The sequence below is a fragment of the Zingiber officinale genome, chromosome 9A (genome assembly GCF_018446385.1).
Source record: "Zingiber officinale cultivar Zhangliang chromosome 9A, Zo_v1.1, whole genome shotgun sequence".
NCBI classification, from domain to species: Eukaryota; Viridiplantae; Streptophyta; class Magnoliopsida; order Zingiberales; family Zingiberaceae; genus Zingiber; species Zingiber officinale.
Genome location: NC_056002.1, coordinates 108,104,937 through 108,126,172, shown reverse-complemented (window position 1 = coordinate 108,126,172; position 21,236 = coordinate 108,104,937). Strand labels below are relative to the sequence as shown.

General features: G+C 40.8%; 1 protein-coding gene and 1 pseudogene across 3 annotated transcripts in view; one reads left to right on the top strand and one right to left on the bottom strand.

Moving 5' to 3' along the window:
* The first annotated feature begins 898 nt into the window (after positions 1-898).
* On the top strand, positions 899-3,167 carry LOC122019451 (annotated as a pseudogene).
* An 8,089-nt stretch (positions 3,168-11,256) lies between these two features.
* Positions 11,257-21,236, bottom strand: part of LOC122019728 (E3 ubiquitin-protein ligase PRT6-like) — a 39,153-nt gene continuing 29,173 nt past the window's right edge. The window contains exon 18 of one of the 3 annotated variants that reach the window (XM_042577222.1): positions 11,257-11,522. The gene's annotated coding sequence lies outside the window, so the exon portion shown is untranslated. Of the gene's footprint in view, positions 11,523-11,993; positions 12,112-21,236 lie in introns of those variants that run through there. The other 2 variants (XM_042577221.1, XM_042577223.1) reach the window with 2 other exon arrangements.

The following is a 21,236-nucleotide window of genomic DNA, read 5'->3' as shown; positions in this document are numbered from 1 at the left end:
TACTGGATTTCCATGGAGATGACAAAATCAATAGTCACATTTTTTGATTGTCAGGTGGACTTAAAGAACTCAAAATCTGATTTCCACCGTTCAAAACGTAGCCCTAGATGTAAGGAACATTTTCTCAAAGTTTCAAGGCAATCCAATGGTTGAAACTCAAGAAAATACAATTCTTCTGCGGCCGCCTCAAAGAATTCCAAAAATAAAAGTATTCCATAGTTCACCAAGAGAGGAGATGAATTGACTCTAATATCATATGAACAAAGTAAAAAATGCAAATAAATTGTAAAATATAATAAAAAATGAAGGAGAGAAAGAGGTAGCCGCAAAAGAGGCTATTAAATTGTATCACCAAAAAACTTAGGTTTATAAAAAAAAAAAATATATATATATATATATATATATATATATATAAATAGATAATAAAATAATAATAAAAAAAAAACTAATCTACTCTTATATAATAATAATTTATCATATATTAACAAAATAGATATGATAATTTTAAAATTCGAATATGTCATATTAAAAGAATTTTCTACCCGAATAATTTATTAATCTTGTTAGCGCCTTAAATAACCCTGCCCTTTATCAAAATTCGAAGAGTAGGGACCAGTAAAGATTCTCTGGTCCGCAAATTGCGGATCAAGGGATGGTCCCTTGCATGAGGACCCTTGATTTGGATGGACTCCATTTTTAAATAGATAGGGTCCATCCAAATCAAGGGTCTAAAAAAGTGGATCATCCTCTGATCCGTAAATTGCGGACCAGAGGATCCGTCCTCAATAGGGACAGGACAGAGCAACCTTAATTTATTCTCCAATCAAGCGGATTGATTACCAAAAAACAAAGGTTTTGATTTTGGTAATAATTTGGTAGTGCATATGCGAGCGATTGATCGGTGCATAGCGATAGGAAGCTGTGACCCTTCAAGGTGGTCGTCGGCCCTGGCGATAAGCCCATGATTGTGATGGAGCAGGCGAGAAAAAGCATTTCACTCCAGAGGAGATATCGTCGACGGTCCTCACCAAGATGAAGGAGATCACCATGGCTTACCCTTGGCACCTCGGTCAAGAATGTGGTGGTCACCAACTAACCATCCCTGCTTACTTCAATGACTCAAAGCACCAGATGTAAAGATAACTAGACAAGAGAGAAGAGGTAATAAAGCAAACTTTTTGATTAATTTGTTCATGAGACAATATATACAATGGACACCCCCCCTCTTCCCGATAAATTCAACGGGAGAATTTGTTTACTAGCTAATATATTAGCAATTTAATTCTCCATAGAAATATAAGAAACTGATAATTGTTGAGTCGTCACACGCTCTCGAACAAAATGAAAATAAATTTTCACATATTTTGTATGAGCATGAAAGATTGAATTTGCTATGAGATATGTTGCTCAAATATTATCACACCAAATTTTTAGTGTAATATTTAATATAAGATAAAGTTCAGAGAGAAGTGATTGAAGCTAAATAATTTTGACGTTGTATTTGATATAGTTTTATATTCTACCTAAGTGATTAAACGAGATACTGTATGTTGCTTTTTTGAATTCCATGAGATAAGGTTTCATCCAAGAAATATTACATATCTACTAGTAGAGCGTCAATCTTTAGGAGAACTTGCCCGATCCGCATTACTATAGGCATGCAAATCTCGAGACGATTGGCGATATAAAAAAAAGGGCAACCTGGTGCACGAAACTCCCGCCATGCAGGGTCCCGGAGAATAATCCATTGTACGCAGCCTTACCCTGCTTTTTGCAAGAGACTATTTCCAGGATTCGAACCCGTGACCTTTTGGTCACATGGCAACAACTTTACCGTTGTGCCAAGGATGTTTCCAGGATTGGCGATATAAAAAAAAAACTATGTAAAATAGTACCTTTAAGATAGCGAAGTACCTCCCTCCATATCCGTGGGGTCGGCACTAGAGAGCCGTTAATGTAGCGAATCTACATTTTTTTAAGATAGCGAAATATTCTTTTTATATTATCCTAATTTTGTTCAATTGAAGCATGTATGAATTAATAAGAAATTTACTATAAAGGTAATATTAGGATGTGTGATGGTGACATATTGTAAGGCTTCAACAATGTTTTGATAAATCCATGGATCAGACAAAGTATGAGAGGATGAAATTGTAGAGTTATTTATAGCAATTAGTGTAGAAACTAGACATGCTCTATCGATTTTGACACTTTTAATTTGGAGAAGCCCAGTAATAAGAAAAATCTGTTGGTGGAAAGATGTAAAGAATTGAGAGGGTGAATAATTTAAAAAAGAGAAGAAATTCGGTGCGTGAGAGGGACTTCTTGGTGGGGCAGTGGTGTTGGAGGCGAAGGCGGTTGTAGGCAGTGACTTCGTTGGCAGATTGGAGCAGAGACTCCAGTAGCAAGAAGTTGAAGAAGGTTGCCTGTTTGGAATGGCCGGTGGCACACGAGGAAAGAAGAGACAGTGGTGTTGGCGTGGTGAAGAAGAAGAGGTGATGATGTTGGCATGGTGAAGAAGAAGAGCAAAGACTCTGATACCATGTAAAGATAACTAGATGAGAGAGAAGAGATAATACAAACTTTTTGATTAATTTGTGCCTGAGATATATAATATATATAGAGGGGCATTACATACTTAGTCAATTAATAAAGTAAAAAAAAGAAACTAGTTAATTGATTTATTTTAATAATTATTACATTGTAACCTTGGTTTAATTGGTTGAATAATTATCTTTTACCGGGATACCAAGGACGTCGGAGTTATCGCCGGTCTCAACGTCATGCGCATTATTAATGAGCCTACCCCTGCTGCCATCGCTTATGTCCTTGACAAGAAGAAGGGCAATGGCTCCGGCGAAAAGAATGTGCTCATCTTTGACTTCGGCAGAGGCACCTTTGATGTGTCCCTCCTCTCCATTGAGGAGGTCGCCTCTGAGGTCACAGCCATCGCCGGCGACACCCACCTCGGCGCCAAGGACTTTGATAATAGAATGGTGAACCATTTCGTGCAGGAGTTCAAGCGGAAGCACAAGAAGGACATCAGCGAGAGCCTGCGAGCTCTCCGGTGGTTGCGCACGACCTATGAGTGCGGGAAGTGCACGCTCTCGTACACCGTGCAGATCACCAGCAAGATCGACTCATCAAGGGCGAAACTAGGATTTTGATTCAGTGTAGATAATAATATAATTAATAAAATAAAAGGAGAGTGCATGCATGAAATTCCTGTCGATCCCAAGAAATGATCTATTTACTTAATTTTATCCTATTTTATATGAGGTTATTATTGAGACTTGAATATGTGATATTTAGATCACACAATAATAATTTTATTATTAGATCCTGTTCAATATAATTAATAAAATAAATATATATATATATATAAACTTATAATGGATCATAAAATAATTTCTTTATAATTCTTCTTTTCGAATTAAACTCAGAAATGGATCTGCATACATTTTTTTCTTAACTTACACAGAAAGATTCAAGAATGTTATTATTTATTAATTGAAATAGGTCGTCAGTTCATGTGCAGAACCGTTGAAGATGAATAAGCTTATTGTAAATTCTAAAAATCATGAGAAGTATGTTAAAAAAAAAAGCACATTATATTTCTTCGGATCAACGCTTCACGATATCAATGCTAATAAATTGTTCCCTGCGTTTGTTAGATATAACTGATACAAAAACTAAACAATTACAACTGTAAAACGGTTACTAGCAGAAAAGAGGATAGAAGCAGATTAAAAAAAAAGTGCACACACGAAAACCCCGATGTTATTTCTTATTACCAAACCAGTTAACTAAATTGCTACCAAACAATCTATCTCGAATTAGCAACAGTTTAACAAAATAAAATTGTAACTTGTATCGAAATAATCGGAATGACTTGTTAAATTAAAATAAAAGCAGTTGCCAAAAGAAAGTTATTACAAAGTGATGCGGATGTAATTGAGTAGGGCATAGGAGGGGCATTTTGATCTTTTGCCATGTGTAGGATTTTGTTTTAAAGGCAGCACTGTTCACAAGGTCGGGGGAGATGGCTGCTTCGTGCTTTCGCCGCCGCCAAGTAACTTGGCCAGCTTCCTCCCTCTCATGCTCCTCGCCGACAATGACGTCGACTGCTCCCCTCCTCTCCCTCTGGTCACTACCTCCTCCTCTGTTGCGTGCTTGCACACCGCCGCCAAGGTGGAGGTCTTCGTGTTCTTCTCACCGCGGCCGCTACAAGCCAGGAGGGAAGCTTCTGCTCCCTATCTCACCGCCACTGCCTCACCCTCATGCCAACACCCACCACCCATCTCCCTGCCTGTCACGTCGACGACACCGGCGCCGTCCCCTTTTTCCTTTTGTGTTTGGGCTGCAGCCACCAGGTGGTTGCCTTGTTTTGCTTGGTTGCCGACACCGTGAACAGAGGAGAGATAGAGTTCCTCCTTCGTGCTTTTCTTTGCCGCCGCCACCATAGCCGCAGGAGATGCACGTCGCCTCGCCGGAGGTTCTCGTTGCCGCCCCCGGCGGGCGCTGACGCCACCTCCAGCAACCGTAGACACCACCCCAGCCGCCGCTGTCGCAGCCTCCTCCCTTGGTTGTTATCACCACCACCGCCTCTAGCGGCTGCGGATGCCGCCACCGACGCCTCCAGTAGTCGTCGACACCGCATCCAGCGGGCGTCGCCTCCAACGACAACCGTTGCCTCCTCTAGCGGTCGTCGTCACCCTTCGAGCAACCGTCGTTTGAGTGATCAGGTTTGTCTACTTCGGCCTTCGAGTCGAGATGATGTTCGGCCTGCGAGCCGATGTGGTTCCGATCATCGAGCCATTGTATTTTGCTCTTCACATATTCGGCCTGCGTGCCGTGCGTCAGCCTACACGCCGCAGAGGTGTGTTCGGCCTGTGTGTCGATATTATATCTCGGCCTGCGTGTCGACGTCATCTCTCGGCCGACGTGTCGCTATTATCTCTCGACCGACATGTTGTTTGCCGGATCCAAGTCACACTCGGCTCCCGGTAGGTTGATTCAGTTCCTCAGCTGACACATTCATCTAGCCTTCAGGGTCATGACGACTCGATCAGCAACGTGACTAGCTCCCCGATCCATCCGAGGGCGCCCCCCGAGGTCAGGATACATCACTGTATTCATCTTATATTTATTTCATTATTCTGCTATTATTCGACGACTACTTATACATTCGTGAGACCCGCTTCGAGCATCGAGGAACCAGAGATCGGGACAACCCAGTTGCTGACGGCAGGTAAAGTTGACCGGAAGTCTTCTGATGACTTGATCAACATATAAGATAGCTCATATAGTCAACATTCTAGAAACATCATTTCGACAATCTCGTCTTCTCATATTCCCGACTAGAAGACAAAGACTTTTTAGTTCAAAGCTGGCCTTCATCATAAAAATAATAAAATAATACACCCACAAGATCAGACTCCAACTCATTTTTCTATGTGGGATCCACTGTTAACAAAGGTGCGTATCTTGCTATACTGTTATTGGCCCAGTGCGGGCAGATCCGCCCATGACTCGTTGTACGAAAGAATCGACTCCTACGCCACCAATTCCATCACACGCGCCCGGTTCGAAACCCGACGAGGCCGTGGCGTAAGGCGCGGCAGTACATGTGCAGGACCTGTTGCTGCTCGACGTTACGCCGCTTTCTCTGGGGATCGAGACCGCCGGCGGGGTGAAGACCGTGCTCATTCCGCGTAACACCGCCATCCCGGCGAAGAAAGAACAGATCTTTCCACTTACGCCGACAACCAGCCGGTCATCTGCAATCCGATCATCTGCAGTAGAGTAGGCGACCGAGTGGCTCGACGGGAACCAGCTCGCCGAGGCGGATGAGTTCGAGGACGAGTCGAGGGAGCGTGAGAGCATCTGCAATCCGATCATCACCAAGATGTGCCAAGGAGGGCAGGGGCACTGCACACGGCGGTGCAATGAGGAAGACGGGCGGCGCGGCGGTGGCGGTAATGACGCAGGACCCAAAATTGAGAACGTTGATTAGACAAGACAATAAAAGTCGGACATGGACCAGAGTGCGATTTTGAGGTCCGTGAGTCTTGATTTGTTGTGTTGTGTGAACAGAGGAAGGAAGAGTCAATTTCTGGATCCCGAGCAGGAACCTCTGATCCGTCTTTAGTAGACCAGTCCTGATTCACTATATTAATATTAATTGAAGGGATTCAGTGATTTATAGGGACTATTGAATCTCTTGAAGGAATTCAATGATCCATAAGGACTATTGAATTTTTTCAATCACTATTTCTCTCTAGGGATGGATCAGGATAGATGGGATCAAAGGATCCCATCTACTGAACCCATGCAACAGATAATGGCAAAGTTTTTTTTCATGCCTAGTAGAGAAGAATGCGATTTTCTCGACCTTTTCTTATGCTCATGAACTACGCTGAATAATTTAACCTAGTTCGACTATATCAAATCATCAACTAACAAATCAAAATAACGATTACCAAGGGTCAACATCGAACCTGGCCCTCACGAACTAACAAAGTTAGTACTAACTAATACTAGTTAGTATTTACATACAATGTTACTATAATATATCGTAGGTTACCTGATAAAGAATCACTGTTAGAGGATTCACTTCTAAATTACATGTGACAGTCCCAAAAGATTTCCCGAAGTGAAAATTATCACTTTCGTCTGTAGAAAATAAAAATAAAAATGTTATGTTAGCACCTCCACACTTTGTGAAAGAGGATAGATGATAAAAAAAACTTCATCCAATAATAATAGCACCTACATTAGATATTTCACATATGATGTGAATACCGCGACTTATTAGTGACAACACTGCTGTATGAACCTGCGCTGAGGGAGCGTTGATGCTGCAACATTATTTTTTTTTGTAAATTTTATTTAATTTTTATTTTAATCAATTTTATTTATTATTTTTTCATTGATTTTTTTTATTTAATATAATTTTTAACATATATCAAAATCTCTCCCTTACTTAAAATTACCTTTTTAATTCGACACTTAAATTATCTCCATCCAACCTTAACATACGTTAAAATGCCCCTTTACCTTTAAATTATTCCCTCCAACCTTTGACACATGTCAGAACATCTCCTCCCTTTAAATTATCCCCTTCCAACCTTTGACATATATTAGAATTTCTCCCCCTTTTAAATTTTCCTTCTAATCCTTGATACATGTCAGAACATCTCACTCTCTTTAAATTACTCACCCTCTAATCCTTGACACATGTCAAAACACCCTCATCCTTTTAAATTACCCCCTCCAACCTTTGACACATGTCAGAACCTCTCCCTTAAATTATTCACCCTTCAACTCTTGACACATGTCAAAACCTCTCCATTTAAATCTTCCTTTCACACTTCATTTTCAGTCACTCTTTAGTCACACCTCCCTCCACTGCTATCTCCCTCTCAGCCTCTTCTTCTCTCTTTCTAGAGCATAGTTATCTTCTTACCTATTACTTTTCATAATTCATAAAAGAAAATTATAGATGACTATTTGAGTTTATTTTCAGATAGTTGGTCAATTAAGAATGATGTTCTTAGTGGAGAGAATATTTCCAACAACAGTCGCGATTATACAGCCGAATTTACTACAAATAAGGTTAGTTATTATCGTCATTTTGTACATATTCGTTATTTATTTTATAAGTAGAGAAATTATGTTAAGATTGGATAATGTTATACTTATACATCTTTGTTATATTTTTTTATAAAGATATTAAAAAGTGGAGAAGATATGATAAATTGGACGAAGACAGTTGGTCTGAAGAATGGTATTATAGTGGTTATTAAAAATTCTACTAATTTAAAAGGTGGCAAACTGTCAAAGTGTCATCTTATGTGTGAAAGAGGTAGAAAATACAAACCGCCACGATATCTAATTGATGGGTAATCCTTAAAAAAATACTGGGATTAAAAAATGTGAATGTCCATTTGAGGTGTGAGGTATATCAATACCTCCAAATGGTGTGATGTGGGATTTAAGAGTTTTCTATAGTTTTCAGAATTATCAATCAGCAAAATATATTGATGGTTATGAGTACCCGTGTAGGTTAAAACCAATAGAGAAAGAATTTGTGTTTGACATGACCAACAACACCACACCTCGTGAAATTCTTAGTATGTTGAAAGAAAGAGATCAGTCAAACACTACGGAGATCAAAAACATTTACAATATCATTTTTACAAATAAATCTGTTAAACGGGACGGCCTAAATTCTATTCAGTATGTCTTTGAGCAATTAATCAATAAAGAATATCTCCATAATTACCGTACAATCCAGACACCAACGAAAATCACAGATATTCTTTAGGTTCATCCAAAAAGTCTAGAGCTGTCTGTTAACTTTTCGTCTGTATTGATCATTGATACCACATACAAGACCAATGACTATCGGATATCACTATTGGAGGTTGTGGGTATCACATCCACAATACGAACTTACTTATGTTCGCATATCTTAGTAATGAGAGGACAGAGCAACTGACATGAGCATTAAAAAAATGATTAACCAGGTTGGGTAACGTCGAGCCTGGGGTGACCGGTCCGGCCCCACGGAAGTTTCCCACTGACCACCAGGATAAATCAGGAAGCGCTCACAATGAGCAGCCCAGGAGCCCAGCATCCTTTAGTTGCGTGCCCCATTTGGAGGAAAAATTCCTGCAAATTCGCCATAGCTGGAGCTCGCACCGTAGGTACGTGGGTGACAACCTAGATGCCCTATCGCTGCACCATAGCCCCGGGGACAACTGACATGGGCACTAAGTACCTTAAAGAAGTGGATGGTTGAAAAGGAGATATCGTTGCTATTGGTGTTTGTTTTAAATAGGAATTTGGCACTTATTAATGCCATTGAAACATGTTTTCCCAAGACACATCATATCCTTTGTATTTGGCACATAAACTAGTGTGTAATGAAGAAATGTGCTCCTATGCTTGGTCTAGAGTAACAACATTTTTATGTGTCATGACACTCACTCATTAATTCATCGACACAGTGGTGTTATTAACAGAAGTGGGATGTCATGTGAGAGGAGTATTAACGATTTAAGGGTGTTCTAAATTACCTTTGGGAGACATGGTTATACCCTTACAAAGAGCGATTTGTTTCAGCATGGGTTGATACATGCATGCACCTCGGGAGCAATTCAAATAAAAGGTATAAGTCACTTTACAACTTAATTGTTTTAATTTTGTTCATTATTGTAGTATTTTAATTCTTTTCATTATTAAAATATAATGTATTTTTTTTTATTACAGACAAAGTCTGCACATGCGAGACTGAAGTTATATTTGGGAGATATCATGTCATCCCTACAAATATCTTTTGAAAAAATACATAAGATGTTGAGAATTCAGTTTGGAAATATTAAGAAGTTGTTCGAGAGATCTCTCAACATTCTAGACCATCAACATTTACATGATAACATTTTCAGTCAGATAAGTTGTTGGATTTCATTAGAGGTAATAGAGTTGATTTCTGGTTAGCTAAAATGCGTTGAGGAAGCATCTCACCAGCTAGCTGGCAGATACAACTGTTCTATCAAAATTGTATATGGATTGTCATGCGAGCACGATATTGCATATTACCGTTACTTTTTCATTCCAATTCCGCTACAAAGTATCAACCCTCATTGAAGGAGATTGTCTATGCATGTACATCGGTTTAATGACAAGGGAGCACGACCCAACAGGACATCCCACGTTGTTGAGATATTAGATGGGATAAATCCACATATGTGAAAGCATATGATAGACAAGTTTTTTTGATATGATAGATCATCTTAAAGTACAGTTTAAGCTCCTTCATACAACACAGAACATAAAGGTCGACCTACAGATAGAGATGAGCAAAGTAGACGTCGCATACCTTCTTTTGCAGATGCATCCACTTCAGGATGTAGGGTCTCTCAACCGACTGTAACATCTTGAGGGAGAGAAAAATATGGAAGAGGGTCGAAGGTTCGCAATACTCAAATGACTCATGATCACTTTCCAGTTCCACCCATCCATGATACTTATATTGAGAAATTATCTGTGCCTTTGTAGCGTTATATTTCTCGCACTGTTGGTGTTCAACCTAACGATCATTGTGGATTCAGGGCAATAGTTGCACTAATTGGATATAGTAAAGAAGATTGGTTTCAAATATGATTCGAGCTTATAGAAGAGATTCAACATAATAAAGATCTATATAATCAACTTTATCCAAATCGAAATTTGGTAGTCAATTTATTATTCTCATTGAATTAGTTCGAGCCGTGGGTACCAAAGATGCATTGGATGGACTTTATGTCTTTGGAAATCGTCATCGTATCAAGGTACAATCTTGTACTGCATATATTTAGATATTTAGTGAGAATGTTGTGAGTTATTTTACTCACTTGCCATTAAGAACTCCAATTCCAAACCAAGAGTGTCGAAAAATAACAATTACCCATGTTGATAATCACTTTGTATAAATTTTTTTACACACTCATTATCCTAGACCACCCATTCCAACGTGGTGGTGGCAACATTCATCGTATGAAACTAAAGGATGAGTCACTCATTATATGGCACGTGTTCATTTATGATACGAAATAATAGGTACACTATCAAATACGTCGGGAGCAAAATTTAAAGACAACATTGATTAAAATTTTTATTTTTATATATTTTTATATGTACTTTTATTTGATAAAAAATATTTATTCATAAAATATAAATGTGTTTACTATTAATTGTTATATTTCACATAATTTTTATTTTGATCCATATTTTTATTATTTTTAAAATTTTTACAAATAATAACTCCTAAAATCTACAACTAAAAAAATAAATAAATAATTACAAACATATAATAAAAAAATTTATTTAAAAAGAAAAATAAAACTGATAAAAAAAATAAAATTGATAAAAAAAAAAAAACTGGTTAAGAAAAACAAAACCAATAAAAAGAATAAAATAAAATAAAAAAGGAAACGGGTAAAGGTAGTGTAAACAATTTAAAATTTAACGGGGTGGCGGGCTGCGGAAAGCACCTCTCCTAGGTGACCTTCAACTCAATTGCTTGCACATCAAGAACAATTTGACGATGATCCGACATCAAAGATCTTAAATTAACACAAATTGCTAACTGAGATGCAAATGCGAAGCAGTTACGTTCATTTCATCAGAATTCCTTCTGAAAAGCTAAAATAATTCAGTTGAACTAATCAAGAGGAATAGGAAGCCGAAACTTTATCAACATGACATTACTGAAGCAAACATTCTTTTTATCATTATTTTTTTCTTACGGATCAATGGTCTATATACAATGACAGACAATGTGACTTAATTTACAAGGCAAAAGAGCTGCTTAGGATAATACCATATACACAGGATCCTCGACACGTGCCTGCTTGAACTGCAGACCAAACATTTGGGAATGGTGGAACACAGCAAACTGACCTTGTCACCAAACTTTCAGCAGGGCAACTAGTCTGATGGTCCAAATACATGAAAGGCAAAGAATGTACCACCTGCTGAATCCAACAAACAATATCAAACATGACAGACTTTTATGTTCTACTTTCATTCGAAGTACTTTAACCTTGGAGAATGCAACAAACAAGTGGCAAATTTCATCAAGAGAATCCAACATCTCTGCTATAATGTTTTTTTTTTCTCTCCATAGCTTTCATTTTATTTGTTACTGTTATGGCATTATCCCAATCATTGAAAAGTCCCCCTCCCTAGTTACTAGAAATATCGAACTCAATATCTTGGAGGTATGGTAGGTCAACCTGTTTGGAATTGTGCCTGTGACATCAAGTTGGGTGGCCTTCCAAGATCTAACTGACCCCAGTGAGTTTTCTGGAGCTATGTTTGAAATGCATAGATGGTCTACAGAAGAAGACCCTCAAAACTTTAGCCATCCATAAAAAGAAAGTAGCTAGAGCAAGGTGTAAACTTTGAATTTCAGTCTCTGACCCAAACTACATGATTTTGATATTATTGTATAAAAGTTTATATCAATTAACAAATATCATTTCCTTTGAAGAAAGTAGGAATTCACCAGCTAACTATCTGAAGAAAAAGATCCGTGGTGCATTCGTGCATAAGATGGGTATTCTACATAAAAAAAAATGTAGACCTGTGTCAAATTTGTGTTTGTCTAAAGTAATAACTACTTTAGCAGCAACATTATTTTTATAGACTAAGAATTGTCAAAATGAGGAAACAATTTTGTCATCAAAAAGTGAAAAACCAAAATCTTTATTTTTCCCTATTCAAGATTCATGTTAAAATTATATTATCAATTCCTCCAAAGAGCATTGCTTCCTACTCGTCTAGCCATTGTTATCATTTGACAAGATAAGAAAATAATATTTATTTGGCTTTTATGCATCATTTTTCTCAATCTTTATTACAGATACCTTCATCAAGCTAAAGCTGCTAAATGAAGCATTTGTTAAAGTATTTGCATTTTGTTTCTTCCGAAGTAGAAATCCTTACTAAGCCATTAATTGAACTTGTTAGAATAATTATAGGGGTATTTTTGTCTTTTGGTGTATATCTTCTTTCCTATATAAAGATCTAACTCGTGGTTCCAATACACGAGAATTTAGGGTTTTACTTTGAACATGGTATCAAAGCCAAGTTAAAACCGAATTTCTTTCCTCCTTGTGCCGCCGTAGTTTTGCCTCTTCCCCATCCGTTCCCCCTGCGCCGCCGCTCCCTCTGTCTCCACCTCCCGAGCGTCTTCCCAGTCCCCGATCCCACCCACAGAAAGGATCCTCGCGCCAGCGCCCAGCGATGCGGTCTCGGGTGCGGCAGCCAGCGACACGGTCTCTCCGATCGAGGCTTTACCATCGACTTCGTCTGGGCCCTCTTCGAATCCAACCTCACGGATCTTCTCCGCATCCTCCGCCGCCACATTCTCGTTCCTCTACGGCGCGTCTCTCACCTTGCTCAAGCCGTGGCGTTGCTTTCGTCTTCAGGCCAGGCTTCTCACCCTAGCCGTCTTCTGCCCTAGCTTCGATTCGAAGCCAACAAGGCCTGTCACCAACAGCCCCTCACCGCCAGTTGTGCTGCCAGAGCAGATCCACTCCGCCATTAGAGAACCCTAATACGAGGTCCCCAGCCTCAAGCGAACTCCCTGTCGACGTGGTAGCGAACGTAAGGAGTTTCTAAAAGAGGAGGGAACAGCCAGCCATTTTATCTTCTTCTCTGGTGAGCCTGTTCTTCTTCTTCCATCACTGAGCGTTGCTGTGGACTTCCCACGGACGTGGTTGCGATGGTGGGCATAACTCCAGCAATCTCGGTGTGGGCATCTATCTCCGAACAGAAGCTACATCATCTTCACTGCTCAACTACTGTGTATGCGGTTTGCGTAGACAGGAATATCAAATGAATTCAGTGTGTATTTGACTCGGGCAGCACATCACTGTTCTTTCTTCTTGATTCCGGTAGCACCAGCACATCACTGTCCTTCATCTTTCTTCCAAAATAAGCAAGCTCACTTCGTATATTCCAGCAGCCTAGTTCACAATTCTATTCATGGCTACATCTGGCGTCCCAAAGCCAGATACCTCAATCTTTACCAACCATATCACTGCACCTCTTTCTTTCGAGCAGTTGGATGGTAAAAATTATATCTCTTGGACATTTCACATTGAGCTTTGGCTTGTTGGACAGGGTTATGAGACACATCTCACTCAAACTGAAGAAGATGTTCAAGTCGCCGATCGTTCTCTATGGAAGAAGGTTGATGCTCAGTTGTGTTGTGTTATCCGAGTCACCATCCATCCATCTCTTAGGAGTGTCTTCCGTACTCACAAAACCTGTAAAGCTGTTTGGACACAAGCTCAACAACTCTTTACAAACACCTCTCGGCGACTCTATCAAGTTTGTGAAGATCTCATGATCATCCTCAGCACCCATCAGATTAAGGATTCAATGTCAACTTATCTGGGTTCAGTCTCTAGCCTTCTTTGTGACTTCAATAAACTGCTCCCACCTACGGTAGATCCTGTTTAAGAGCTTGAAAATCGGAAGAAATTGGCTTTATATGATCTGCCCACAGATTATTCTCATGTCCGTGACCAGATTCTGGGCAGCCCCACAGAAGCTACTATGGAGAATACCTGGGCGACTCTTCTCCGTGTCCTGGCCAAAGTCTTGACGTTGCCTTCTTCTGTTCCTGTCGACTCGTCAGCTTTGGTCTCTCGACACAAAGGACCTCCACCTCGCAAGGGTGGCAAAGGCCGTCCTTGGTGTGATCACTGCCACCGACTGGGATACACGATTGATAAGTGCTGGAGTCTACATGGTCGTCCTCCTCATGCTGCCCAGGTCGTTCAGAATTCTGTTGCTTCTTCAGCTTCCACTTCACAGTTGACACCGGATTCAATTCCAACACCTTCCTATACTGACTTTCTGAAATAGTTTGAGGATCGTCAGGCTTCGGGTTCCACTGCTACCATTGCACACGCTGGTACTTCCTTTGCTGGCATATCTCGTTCTTCGGGTCCTTGGGTTCTTGATTCTGAGGTCATCGATCATATCACTGGTAATAAATCCCTATTTTCCTCCCTCAATACTTCTGGTAATTTGCCAATGGTCACCATGGCCAATGGTTCCCAAACTCAATCCCAGGGTATTGGCATTGTTCATCCTTCTTCTTCTCTGTCCATTCATAATGTTCTTTCTGTTCCCGACACTCCCTTTAATTTATTATCGATAAGTCAACTTACTCGATCTCTTGATTGTATCATTTCTTTTACTAATACATCTGTTTCTTTACAGGACCGGAGTACGGGGAGGATGATTAGCTTCGGATGTGAATCTCATGGCCTATATCGGCTTCAACAACCCTCTTTTGTTGGTGCGGCATCTCCACTACTTATTCATGCTCAGTTGGGACATCCAGGTCTTAATAAGTTAAAACAGTTACATCCTAGTCTTTCTCACTTAGAGTCTTTATCTTGTGAGTCATGTCAATTAGGTAAGCATGTTCATAGTTCTTTTTCTCCTCATATTGAGAGTCGGGCTACGTCTCCTTTTGCTTTGGTTCATTCAAATATTTGGGGTCCGAGTCGTGTTTCTTCTACAATGGGGTCAAGGTATTTTGTTACTTTTATAGACGATTTTTCCCGTTGTACATGGTTATATCTGATGAAGGATCGTTCAGAATTGTACTCTATTTTTGAATCCTTTTTTCTTGAAATAAAAACTCAATTTGGTACTTCCCTTCGAACTTTGCAAAGTGATAATACACGCGAGTATTTATCTACTCAATTTCGTACCTTCTTGACATCTCATGGTGTGTTGCATCGCACGTCTTGCCCTCATACCCCTTAAAAGAATGGGATTGCAGAACGCAAGAATCGTCATCTCCTTGAAACCACTCGGACTCTTCTTCTCCATTCTAATGTCCCTCATCAGTTTTGGGGTGATGTCGTACTTACTGCATGTTATCTCATCAATCGCATACCTTCATCCACTCTCCAGGGTAAAATACCCCATCAGCCTCTTCATCCTCTACCACCTCGGGTCTTTGGTTCTATATGTTTTGCTCATGCTCTTAATCCCGGCATTGACAAACTTTCTCCCCGGTCTCATAAGCGTGTCTTCCTTGGGTACCCACGGTCTCAAAAAGGGTACAAGTGTTATTCCCCTACTCTTCGTCGGTACTTCATCTCTGCTGATGTCATATTCTTTGAGTCGGTTTCTTTTTTTGGTCCTTCCGCTTCACAGGCCGAGGTTTCTCCCTCTCCACCTGCACCAGTAACTATCTTTTATCCTCCGGAGGCGCCTCTATCATCTCCGGCCTCATCTCCTCCTTTGCAGGTTTATCAGCGTCGTCCTAGTTCTGTTTTGCCGCCGACCAACACTGACACTGCTGTGGGCACATCTTTGGAGCCAAGTCCTTCGTCGTTTCCTCTGGTCCCATCTTCTGCCTCTGATGTTCCTATTGCACTTCGAAAGGGTATGCGTTCCACTCGTAATCCTTCTCCTCACTATGTTTCTTTGAGCTATCATCGTCTTTCGCCATCCTATTATTATTGTCTGTCTTCCTTGTCGTTTGTTTCTCTTCCAAAGACTGCAGGTGATGTCTTTGCCCATCCAGGATGGAAACAAGTTATGCTTGATGAAATGAGTACCTTACAGAGCAGTGGGACTTGAGACCTAATTCCTCTACCTCCTGGGAAGTCAGTGGTTGGTTGTCGATAGGTGTTTACAGTGAAAGTTGGTGTAGACGGCACGGTTAATCGGCTTAAGGCTCGTCTTGTCGCTAAAGGCTATACTCAGGTATTTGGATTGGATTATGAAGACACCTTTTCTCCTATTGTCAAGATGTCTTCTATGCGTCTTTTCCTGTCTATTGCTGCAATTCGCCATTGGCCCCTTCATCAATTGGACATCAAAAATGCATTCTTACATGGTGACCTGCTCGAGGAAGTTTACATGGAGCAACCTCCGTGTTTTGTTGCTCAGGGGGAGTCTTCTGGTCTTGTATGATTCAGTAGATTTAGTACCGTAATTCAACAGTTTGGCATGACTCAAAGCGAGGCTGATCATTCTGTCTTTTATCACTACTCATCTACTGGTTGCATCTATGTAGTGGTTTATGTTGATGATATTGTCATCACAGGTAATGATCATCTTGGGATTTCACAAGTAAACATCTTTTCAAACATTTCCAGACAAAGGATCTTGGCAAACTCAAATATTTTCTAGGGATAGAAGTGGCACAGTCTAAAGATGGGATCATTATATCCCAAAGGAAGTATGCAATGGATATTCTGGAAGAAACAGGAATGTTAACTCAAAGAAAGTCGACAATCTCATGGATCCTAATGTCAAGCTCTTGCCAAATCAGGGGGAGCCTCTTTCAGATCCTGAACGGTACAGGCGATTGATAGGAAAACTAAGCTACCTTACTGTCACTCGTTCGGATATCTCATTTGCAGTAAGTCAGTTTCTTAGCTCTCCGTGCAAAGAACATTGGGATGCCGTAACTCGCATTATTCGATATATCAAGGGTGCACCAGGAAAGAGTCTTCTATATGAAGACAAAGAACATACTCAAGTCGTAGGGTATTCTGATGCAGATTGGGCAGGATCTCCCTCTGATAGAAGATCCACTTCTGGATTTTGTATATTTGTCGGAGGTAACCTTGTTTCTTGGAAAAGCAAAAAGTAGAATGTTGTGGCAAGATCCAGTGCAGAGGCAGAATATCAAGCTATGGCTATTGCTAGTCAAGAACTTATATGGTTAAAACAGATTGCTTCATGAACTGAGGTTTGGAGAGGTTATACAAATGTCACTCATATGTGACAACCAGACTGCTATGCATATTGCCTCAAATCCAGTCTTCCATGAGAAGACAAAGCATATTGAAGTTGACTGTCACTTTGTCAGAGAGAAAGTCATATCTGGAGAAATATCTACTAGTTTTGTCAACTCAAATGATCAACTAGCAGATATATTCACTAAATCACTTAGAGGTTCTCGAATTGACTACATATGTAACAAGCTTGGTGTATATGATCTATATTCTCAAGCTTGAGAGGGAGTGTTAGAATAATTATAGGGGTATTTTTATCTTTTGGTGTATATCTTCTTTCCTATATAAAGGCCTAACTCGTGGTTCCAATACACGAGAATTTAGGGTTTTACTTTGAACAGAACTAAACTTTTTCTTTAATGTAGATAATTTCAGCTTTTATTATATATTATATTTTACTTTTGATTAAAGTTTTTGTTAACATTTAATTTTGAATTTGATTAGTTATTTAATTTGAACCAATCTGAATAGGGGAATCGATTGGAGTGTAATTAGGGTGTGGTTGAGTCTTTGGGTAGATTTTTGTCATCTAGGTTGAATGAGACCAAATTGGATCTATTTAGGGTCAACCCAAATTTATCCTGGTTCAGATTGGGTTTAATTGGGTTTTCAGATTTAGTAGGAGTTTTACGATGAGACTCTTATTTGTTGTTTTTCTTCCTCTCTTCAAAGTACTTTTGTCTCCTCCTGCATGATTCCTCTCTCGCACTCTATCCCTATCATGACACTCTCTCACAGACCTGAATTGACATTGCTACTGGGCAGTAGTGGGTAAGTCCCTCTTCTTTTCTTGATCACTCTCCCTTTGCTTGTCCTGACTGGCTTCCATAGCAGCGGAAGCAATTGATGGCGATAGATCTTGGTGGTAGGAGGAAAAGGAGACAAAAGAAGAGTTGGACACTCTATATATGCCAATATTGACATTTGTGGTTAGTATCTTATATGAGAGAGCAGAACAAAAAATTTAAATCAGGCTATCCGACACAGCTTGAGATTTGCATTTGTGGTTAGTATCTTTATATGATTAATACTATTGTTTTATAATTATATCTTATACTTGCAAGATAAGTTATATAAATATATAATTATAAGTTATATAAAATTATAACTTACCTAAATTGATTATATCTTGTAATTATACAAGTTACATGAATTATAACAAATTATATTAGAATTGTATAACCTATAATTTATAGAACTCATATAATCGTGTTATATCAACTAGGATCCCTAATTGTTGACAACAAAATCTCGCACGAACAACGAATTATATGAACTCCCACCCTCAAGACTCTTGAACTCCTACATTGTTGGTGCAACCTTAGGTCAAGGTTGACCTGGTTGACCCGACTCGAGTTGACTTGACTCGAGTTGTATTTTGATGTTTGACTTGGGAAGATTGTTGATGCAACTTTAGGTCAAGATTGACCTAGTTGAGTTGCATGTTGATGTTTGACTCTTGTGAGAGAGTTCTATTCTTGTTATGGGACAAGAATAGATGGATGGGAGATTATTGGTGCAACCCTAGGTCAAGGTTGACCTGGTTGACCTGAAAAGTCCAAGTATGGAGACTTGGCAAACGGAAAAGTCCAAGCAGGGAGCTTGGCACGCGAAAAGTCAAGTATGGAGACTTGGCAAAGTCCAAGTACGGAGACTTGGCACGGGAAAAGTCAAAGTGGCGCGCGGAAAGTCCAAGTATGGAGACTTGGCAGGGGAAAAGTCCAAGCAGGAGTTTGCACGGGAGAAAGTCTCGTGAGTGAAGCCGGTCGGAAAGTCACGTGAGTGAAGCCGGTTGGAGAAAGTCACGTGAGTGAAGCCGGGGAAAGACCTAGTGGTGAAGCTGGCGGTGTGGAAATCACGGTGAGTGAAGCCGGTGAAAATCCTAGTGAGTGAAGCTAGGTGAAAGGAAAGTCACAGGTGAGTGAAGCCGGTGAAAGTCCCAGTGAGTGAAGCAGTGGGAAAGTCCTAACTGGGATGTTAGGCGGTGTGGAAATCTGGTGAGTGAAGCGGTGAAAGTCACAGTAAGTGAAGCCGAGGAAAATCCGATGGATCGGGGATGATCGGACATCCGGTGTTGAGAAAGTCAAGTAGGTCAAAGGAATTGACCGGACACTTGGCGGGGAGTTCTGGGTCGAGGGAGTGACCGGATGCTAGGGATGAAGTACCAATAGGTCGAGGTTGACGGATATTGGTTTGGAAGTCTTGGGACTTGGTTTGGGCAAAAACCAAGCTCGGATCGGTTCGACCGATCGGTGATCGTTAGTATCGATCGGTGCGGTGACCGATCGGATAACAAAAACAAGCTGCGATCGGTGCGGGGACCGTCGCGTAACAGTCGGTCTCCGACCGATCGAGCGCCGGGAGAGGTGGGATCGGTCCGTGGACCGATCGGCACGTTGATCGGTCCGCGGACCGATCGAAAGCAAAAAGTTGGGCAACTTTACGAATCATCTTGATCGATGCGGGGACCGATCGATGGATTCTGATCGGTCCACGGCCGATCGGGCACTATGCGACGCGGCTGATTTCTTCTCCGGCTTCTTGCGGTATAAAGGATCGAGTGCATGACTCTTCTTCTCTCTTCACATTACAGTCTGCGTGGCGAGCTTTGTTAAGCTCCTCTGAAGCTTCGCGTGAGTTTCATTCTACGACTGGGTCAGCTGCTGCTGCTCGCTCTTCCGTGAAGTTGCTGCTTCGTCAACGGAAACCAGTCGAAGGCAAGCTAGCGTTTGTTTTTACATTCATATTGCTCTTGCTTCTTGCTGTATTTCTTGTACACTTATCTTGCTGTTGCAAGAGACTTTGTGGTGAGGTTTCTCCACCCACAAGGAGTATATTATTAGCCGGTTCTCCGGGGACTCATCCACCGACGGATTGATAGGGCTCGTCCACCTCACGGACACGCCGAGGAGTAGGAGTTCATCTCCGAACCTCGTTACATCCATCGAGTTTGAGGTTTGATTTCTTTCTTTGTCGCTTCTATTGTTTTATTTCCGCTGCGCTAACTCGACATTGTAGAAAGAAACGATCGATTGGGGTCGGCTATTCACACCCCCCTCTCTAGCCGTACGAAGGATCCTAACAAGTGGTATCAGAGCGAGGCCGCTCTTCGACGGATCAACACCCGGGGGAGCACGGGCTAGAGATGGATCTCTATGGAGAAGATGTCACGATTCAACCCTTCTACGAGTCTCACGACAACTTCACATATTGGAAGGTAAGGATGATGTATTTTCTTAGGACTAATATGTTAAATTGGTTTTGTGTACAAGAAGGGTTTTCCCCACCGATGGATGAGGAAGGAAAACCTATCAAGAAGAAGGAGTGGACGAAAGAGCAAATCCACCAATCCACAATCAACGACGAGGTAACGAAAATCCTTGAATTTTCATTACCTAGTGATATCTTGCATAAGATAGGTAGATACAACGATGCCAAGGAATTGTGGAACAACTTGGCAAAGTTCCATGAGGATAGCTCAAGTTCAAGCCATGAAGAGGAGCTAAGTGAGCCAAGTAGCTCACATCATGGAGGGAGCGAATTGGGAGTTGAGGGCTACTCAACATCCAAGGAAGAAGAGGAGGAGAGTTCCTCTTGTTCAAGTTCGGAGCAAGAAGAAGAGGCATCTACCTCCGGAAGGGATGAGGAAGAGAGCTCACACCCATGCCCAAACCTAGGTAACTCAAGCAATTCAATTTCAAATAAGTTACATATAATATGCTTTGAGTGTAGGGAGTGTGGACATTACAAGAGCAAATGTCCAAAGAGAGTTAGGAAGACTCCACCGGCACCAAAGGTCAAGGAAGCCGGAGTCCCAACACGCAAAGGCAAGAAGCACGTGGTGTGCTTTCAATGCAAGCAACGGGGACACTATAGGAGCCAATGTCCGAAGGGGAGGAAACC